Raw genomic sequence first — 8,374 nt, 5'->3', positions numbered from 1 at the left:
TTTCTCATCTGTCCTGAACAAAATCATAACCCTGGTTAAAAGAAAATTTCCTTTCACTCCATTTTTGCACCAGCACAACTGAACATAAAGATGGGAAAATAAATAGTCATGTTGATGGGTGTCGTTTTAAATTCATCATCATTAACCTCAAGTGGGCCCTTCCTGCTGCCCAGCAATCAGGTGATGTTACCCTCATGTGTTCACTTTCCCACTTCTCTAGACCACTATTTCATATTTGCGTCTCTTTCCTCCATTGTCCACTACCTCCTTCCCCACCCTCTGTCCACGGTTGCCCTTGCTTTCTATATTGCTGAGGAAATGGAAGTTGTCAAAGACTTCCCACTAGCCTCACCTTGCATACTACCTACCCTCTTACCTCTGTGCTCACATGTTCTGCGTTCTCTCCTGTCCCTGGGAATGAACTAACTACACTCTCACTAAAGCCATCCCTTCTGCTTGGTCCTTACTAGGTCCAACACCTCTTAGAAATACCGCTCCAGCCATTCTTTTTTTTTTCCTTCATTTTTTATCCCACTTTCAAGTTTCCCCTTTGGAGCATATTATTCACAACAGCACGCAAACGACTGGTATTTATCACTGCTTTAAAAAGAAATTCCCTGGACCCACACCCTCCTTTACCTACCACTTCACTGGGTTCCTCCCCTTTATAATAAAACTCTTTGGAAACTATATTCACTGTCTCCAAAGTATTTTCTTCTATGCTTACTTGAACCAAATAGGTTCATCCTCAACATGGCACCAGGATCATCAATTAACAATTACCTCCATATTGCTAAATACAATGATCAGTTATCATCTCACTTGATCCATGGAGGTATCAGATAAAATTGATCGCTCCTTCTTCCTGGATATGCTTTCTTCACTTGTCTTCTAGAATATCACATCCTCCAAATTTGTAATTCTATTCTACTGACTATTTAGGAGTCTGTTTTTCTCATGATCTCCTATCTCTAAAAGTTGAAGGGTCCAAATCTCAAGGCCCTTAAACCTCTTCTCTCTTCTAGCTAATCATTCCCTAGCTTATCTCAGGGGTATTCTAACTTTAAACGCTACCTATTGCTGACTCTTCCAGATTTCAACTCTAGCCCTAAACTCCATACTAGTATATCCAACTCCTTTCCTAAGTTGTCTCTTTAAATTTCTAGTAAGCTTCTCTAACTTTATTAAGCAATATATGTTACTTCTATAATCAGAAAAGCATAGATATTTTTAAATGAATTTCTAAAATGCACAATTATTTAATTATTCATAGTGATCATTCATGATAACGTATCTCATTTACTAGCTAGAAAATGCTTTTTATGTGCCTGAATGCCAAGATTAAATTTTTTGTAGAAATATAATTTTTCTCCTCTATTGATGTACTTGATATTACATCTCGATTCTTACAGTTTGCCCATCTGAAAAGAGTGTATTTCTTAGTTTTAAATATGTGAAATATGTGCATGATATTCTTTAAATGAGGCTACATGATGTGATAGAAAAAGTAAAGTGATGAAGCCAAATATATAAGTACATTATATACAAAGCTTGAATGAAATGTGAAAAAATTATGTATTTTGTTAAAGATACAATATAACACTTAAATTTCCATATGAGCCTTCTTATGTGTCCTGTGTTTATATATATGATTTCAAATGAAATATACATTTAATCAAATCAGTAAATGTTTATTTTAAATGATCTTCTACCTATAAGACTCTCTATACTAAGTTTTATGGGTCATTTAAGGAAAGAACTATTTTTGTTCTCAAATTACAATCTGGCTGGGAAATATGGCAGAGATTGCATGCAGATTGTTTACCCAAATCTAGAACCTTGGGAGTGATAATGTGTGGTATTATAAATGTATATTTCCCAGGCTCCCCTGAAGAGGATTTGGCCAATGTGATATAAGTGGGAGTTTTTGAGTCGGGCTCCTAAGAAAGCCCTTTTCCTCTCCTCTTCCACTTCTTATTGCCTAGAAATCATTTGAATGACTATAGTTCCAGCAGCAATCTTGGACCATGAAGCAATTTTGATATTGAAAGCCACTCACAAAGTATGATAGAGCAGAAAGGCAGAAGGAGCACTATTCCTGATCACATCATACCAGCCCTGCACATTCTATATTCTGATTTCTTTTAGGAAAAAAATAAATCCATGAACTTGAATCATGGTTCAGTCTCTCTCTTTTTAATTTCCTGACATAGCCAATTCTAGTTTTAATTAGTACAGGAAATAAGATATAATCAAGAAAAATGTTCAAGAATAATATATAATTACAGTTTACTAAAAGAAGAAATGACACATGGCAATACACAATTTATTGAAAAGCACAAATAAAGTATGGAGAGGCAGTATACAGTATCCAAGTGTTGAATCTGAACCCTGAAAATACATAGAGAGATTTTATATGAGATAAAGGAGCCACTCAAATTATTAAAGTAGAATTTTTAATAAACGATGTTGAAACAACTGGATAATCATTTGGAAAAGATAAAATTGGATCCATATATCGCTTTGTGCACCAGGATAAAGTGCAAGTGGATCAGAAATACAAGTATTAAAAAACAAAAGCACAAAATGATAGACCATAACATGGATGAATTCCTTCACAACTTGGCAATGAATAAAGCTTTTACAAATATAATTCAAAATCCAGAAGCAATAACAAAAAAGACTGACAAACTTGATGACACCAAAATTTTAAACTTTTGAATGTCAAAATAAAAACCCCATAAGCAATATTAAAAGACAAATGAATGGAGAAAATATTTTCAATTTTTGTTATTTCAAAGAGATGTCTCCCTAACACAAAAAGAGCCTCTAAAAAATCAATTTAATTTAATTTAATTTAATTTAATTTTTTTAGAGAGGGAGAGGGGCAGGGCACGGGCAGAGTGGAAGGGAGAGAGAGAGAGAGAGAGAGAGAGAATCTTAAGCGGCTCCACACCCAGTGAGGAGCCCTACTGGAGGCTCAGTCTCACAACCCTGAGATCATGACCTGAGCGGAATCAGAGTCCCACACTCAACAGACTGAGCCGCCCAGAGGCCCCAAATAAAACAGCAACCCAATAGAGAAGAGCAAAAGTCATAGCCTAGAAACTCATACAAAAGGAAAGGCAAATAGCCCTTAAACATATTAAAAGATGTTTTACCTCACTCCTAATAAAAGAATATAAATTAAAAACACACTGAGAAACCATTTCTTATCTAACAAATTGGCAAAAGTCTGAGGAGTTGCTAAAACTACTGTAGAGGTTGGGAGAAACCAAGGACTCTTATTCATTGTTAATGGAGATACAATTTAGTACAACCTCATGGAGAAAAATGTGGCGATATACAGTATCTCCCCATTATCCACAGTGTCACTTCCTGTGGCTTCAGTTCACAATGAACTGCAGTCCGTAGTAGGTGATCCTTCTTCTTTTGGATGTTGGCAGAGGTCACAACGCTGTGTCACAATACCTACCTCATTCACCTTGCTTCTTCTTATCACATAGGCATTTTATCATCTGATATCATTGCAAGAAGAGTGAGAAGTGTAATAAGATATTTTGAAAGAGACCACATTCATGTAATTTTTATTATAGTATATTGTAATAATTGTCTCATTTTATTAGTAGTAATTGTTAATCTCTTACTGTGCCTAATTTATGAACTCAACTTTGTCATAGGTATGTATGTATAAGATAAAACATAGTATATAGAGAGCTCAGTACTATCCCTAGTTTCAGGTATTCACTGGGGGTCTGGGAATGTATCCTGGGGGACTACTGTATAACAAAACTACAGATACTTTTATTCTTTGATTCAACAATCCCACTTCTAAAAATGTCATGTTGTACTTGTTATTTTATACTAAATTTCCGTATGTGTTTTCAGAGCTCAGAATCAACACTCAGGCACTATATACTGCCTTTCCATGCTTTATTTGTGCTACTCAATGAGTTACATGGGTCATTTCTTTTTTTATTAAACTGTAATTTTATTTTATATTATTCTGTAATATACCTGTAGACATAGAAATGACATAGGCAACATTATTTTATAACAGTAAAAAGATTACTAAAACCTACAAATAAAAACAGTAAAACACTAGAAGAATGAAAGTAAAGTACATCTCCATAATAAAAACTATGTAACTTTCTCAAGATGGAGTACTATAAAACCATTTTAAAAAGTACTGATATGAGAGAACTCTAGGATGTAATGTTATGATAAAAAATCAAGATAGTATGGGGCACCTGGGTGCCTCAGATGGCTAAGCGTCTGCCTTCAGCTCAGGTCATGATCTCCAGGTCCTGGGATGGAGCCCCATGTTGGGCTCCCAGCTCAGTGAGGAGTCTGCTTCTCCCTCTGCCTCTCCCCTTGCCTGTGCTCTCCCTGTCTCTCTCTCTCTCTCAAATGGATAAATAAAATATTTTTAAAAATCAAGAAAGTAAACAGTATACATAATATAATAACTTTTATGCAGGCTACACACACACACACACACACACACACACTCTTAAACAGAAATACACACAAGACATTTTTGAAATGGTGTCTATTGGGGAGTATGAAAAATAAGTAACATTTTCCTGAATATTCTTTGGTTTGAAGCTTTAAATTTAAGACCATGTTTTAAAGTTTTAACTGTCAAATCATATAAATGTTTTACATATTGAAAAATAAAATTTAGGACACCTGGTTGGCTCCGAGTTCCGAGCCCCACGTTGGGCGTAGGGTTTATTTTAAAAAAATAAATTTAAATTTTAAAATAATATTAAAATTGGATGCCTGGGTGGCTCAGATGGTTAAGTGTCTGCCTTTGGCTCAGGTCATGATCCCGGGGTCCTGGGATCCAGCCCCGCATCGGGCTTCCTGCTCAGTGGGGAGCCTGCTTCTCCCTCTCCTTCTGTCTGTCCCCGGCTCATTATCTCTCTCCCTCTCTCTCTCTAATAAATGAATAAAATCTTCAAACAATATAATAATACTAAATTTGAGAGTAAATGAAACAAATAAATCTAACCATATGTCAAATTAATAACATAACCACACATAAAAAAAACATTATTTCAAGTAATTTTAGAACATAGTAGCTATATACACTTAGTGGGATATATTCCAAGGACAAAAGAGAACTGCAAGAAAATCTCAAACTTTGTCAAGTTAACTGTTAGTGGTAATGCTGATGTTATCAGCTTGAAATCATTTAATGAATATTATAATAAATAATTATGCTTACATTGTTAGAAACCACGCTGGTCAGTGTAAATATAAAATCAAATAGATTGAGTAAAGAATTGGAAATTGAAGTATTTATATAAACATGACTTCTTAATTTTTATATGGAAATAATTTCAAAATTAAAGTTGTAAGAATAGTACAAAGAAAATCTTTTAACCTGTTTCCTCAATTCATTGATTATTAATATTTCACTCCATTTGCTTTATCATTTGCTCTATTTATCTACACACACATATAATTATTTTTCAGAAGCATGTACGTAAATCATGGTTGAGTGTGTATTTTTAAGAATAAGGATATTTGCTCTCACACAATTACCAACTTCAATAAACTTAATACAGATTCAATACTTCTATTTAATCTATGTGCCATACTCTTAAGTTGGTCAATTGACCCAATATTGTCCTTCATTGCAGTTTTTTCCCTCCAGCTTAGGATCCAGTCTAGAATCAGGAATTACAGTTAGAGGTTACACCTCTTTGGTCTCCTTTAGTCTGGAACATTTTTCTTTCTTTCTTTCCTTCTTTCTTTCCTTCTTTCTTTCTTTCTTTGCTTCTTTCTTTCCTTCTTTCTTTCTTTCTTTCTTTCTTTCTTTCTTTCTTTCTTTCTTTCTTTCTTTCTTCTCCTTTCTTTCTTTCTTTCTTTCTTCTTTCTTTCTTTCTTTTTTTCTTTCTTTCTTTCTTCTTTTTTTTAAAGATTTTATTTATTTATTTGACAGAGAGAGAGCATGAGCAGGGGGAGGGGCAGAGGGAGAGGGAGAAGCAGACTCCCCACTGAGCAGGGAGCCCATCCGCCCGGCAGGGTTGGATCCCAGAACTCTGGGATCATGAGCTGAGCCGAAGGCAGATGCTTAACTAACTGAGCTACCCAGCCTCCCCAGTCTAGAATATTTTCTCAGTCTTTCTTTATTTTATAAAAAATAGACTTTTGGGGAGAATTTTTAGAGTAAAATATTCCTCATTTTGAATTTGTCTGATGTTCCTTATGATTAGATTGAGGTTGTACATTCCTAGCTAGCATACTATATAAGTGACTGTCTGTCCTTCCCAGAGTATCACATGGGTGGTATTAATTTTAATCACTTGATAAGGGTACTTTTGATTCACCTACTGTATCATCATCATCATCTCATGATTTTTTAAAAAAACACATGTTTTAGCTCTGTCTACAGACAGGGTCCGGTCCCTAATGCCCCAGGGGAAAGAACCACCCCTACAGCCCAAATTTAGGTCTCTAAATGCCATTCCCAAGAGAAGGTAACAGAAATTCTTGGAGAAATGGCTACCCCGAGGTCTAGAGTAGGGAATTTACAAGGTGAGCTGGGGTATCTTATTGTACCACAAAGCAAGGAAGTTCTCAAAATCTAAGTGAGACATGTCAAAAGACTTTGGAACCAACTTGAAAGGGATCTTACAGGCCAAAGACAGGACAATCAGGGCACCAGAAAGAAAAAAAGAAATAACAATAATTGATTGGTATGTACTGACTATACAAAAATCCATAAATCCATGATAATACACCATTCAAAGGACAAGGACACTGGGCTCATTTGCTCCAATGTGCCTTTGAGTCCCTGTCTGAACAGTTGAGGATATTTTGCTTAATCTGACAGAATTCAACTTTCTTTCTTTTTTTTAAAAGATTTTACTTATGTGAGAGAGAGAGAGAACACAAGCAGGGTAAGGGGCAGAGAGAGAGGCAGGCTCTCCTCTGAGCAGGGAGCCAGATGCAGGGCTTGATCCAGGGCCTCTCGGATCATGACCTGAGCCAAAGGCAGACGCTTAACCAACTGAGCCACCCAGGCACCCCAGAACTCAACTTTCAAGATCCAGCTCAGATAGCACTTTCTCTGAGAAGCCTTTCCTAAAACCTCTGTGTTGTTCATTGTTTCTCCATATTTCAACAGAGCTCATTGTATCTGCTTCTTCAAACACATGTACATACTGTACTGGAATTCCTTGTTTAACTGTATTTTTCTCTCTAGACTATAAGTAAATAAATACAAGACCTGTCTGGGTTTTATTTATTTTGTTATTCCCACTGCCTACCACACATTTATAGACAATTTTATATATTATATAACCTTATGTGTTATGAATGAAAGTACCAATTTCAAGATTATCCCTTGTTTCTTCTTCATCACACAATGCAGATTTGTCTATATTTTAGAAAATGATCAAATGCAGTTAAATAGCTGGCTATCTAGTCCACATGCCCAGTTTTTATCACCATAGATTTTTAAAAGGATTTCTCCACCTACCATCCATTGCTTTAGCCCTACATAGACTAGAAATATGCCCCACAGTCTTTTTCTGATTTTTATCCTTAGGCAATAACTTCCTACATTATTTTTATTTACCGAAGTTTATTTTCTCCCACTGAAGATCTGTCTGCACACATAGATCTACTGATAATGTAGGGAGGGAAGTGTTAAAGTCGACTGTAACTGGTGGCCTGACCTATTTGTAATCTTTTTGAAGATAGTAGTTGGTAGTTTGAAATAATTTTTTTTGTATGTCAGTTTGGTACAACATCTGTAACACACCATTGGTGACCTACGTAGTGTGATCTCCAGTAGGTCACCTGTGTCAAACCTCCCTCATGCAGTCACTCACTATGTATGGAATCTTTTATGTATGTGTGGATACATCCAGCCTTAGGTCTTTGTGAACTTTAAAGCATTAACAATTGAGTTGCTAGATATGATGTAAAACATTTGTCAAAGTCATGTGCAAACACATTAAAATGCTTCAGGAAAGCCCCCTCTTAACACACAGTGAAAGGATTCTCATTTAAGCCAGGGGCAGGTCAGCGCAGCCGCTTCATGCCGTTTGTGCTTGGGAGGAATCTCCCGGGCCTCCGCGTGGAGCAGGACTGAGGTGCTGAGGTGCAAGTGGAAAGAGGTGAGGGCGGCTTGGCCGCAGCTACCAGAGCTGTGGAGAGATGTAAGGAGGGACCGGTCGCTGGCCGCGGTGCTGAACACGCTCTCAGGATGTTCCCAAGATGCCCGACCTGAAGAGGCCCAGCGGGTTGGTGAGATCGCTGGCAGCCGCCAGTCTCAGATCTTAGGTCGTCGATTTCCTGGCTCCGGGCAGGAGGACATATGGGTCGCGTTCAGCGGCGTCCCCTCGCAAGTGGC

Source organism: Zalophus californianus, chromosome 1, assembly GCF_009762305.2.
Source record: "Zalophus californianus isolate mZalCal1 chromosome 1, mZalCal1.pri.v2, whole genome shotgun sequence".
Lineage (NCBI taxonomy): Eukaryota > Metazoa > Chordata > Mammalia > Carnivora > Otariidae > Zalophus > Zalophus californianus.
This window is presented reverse-complemented; position numbering follows the sequence as displayed.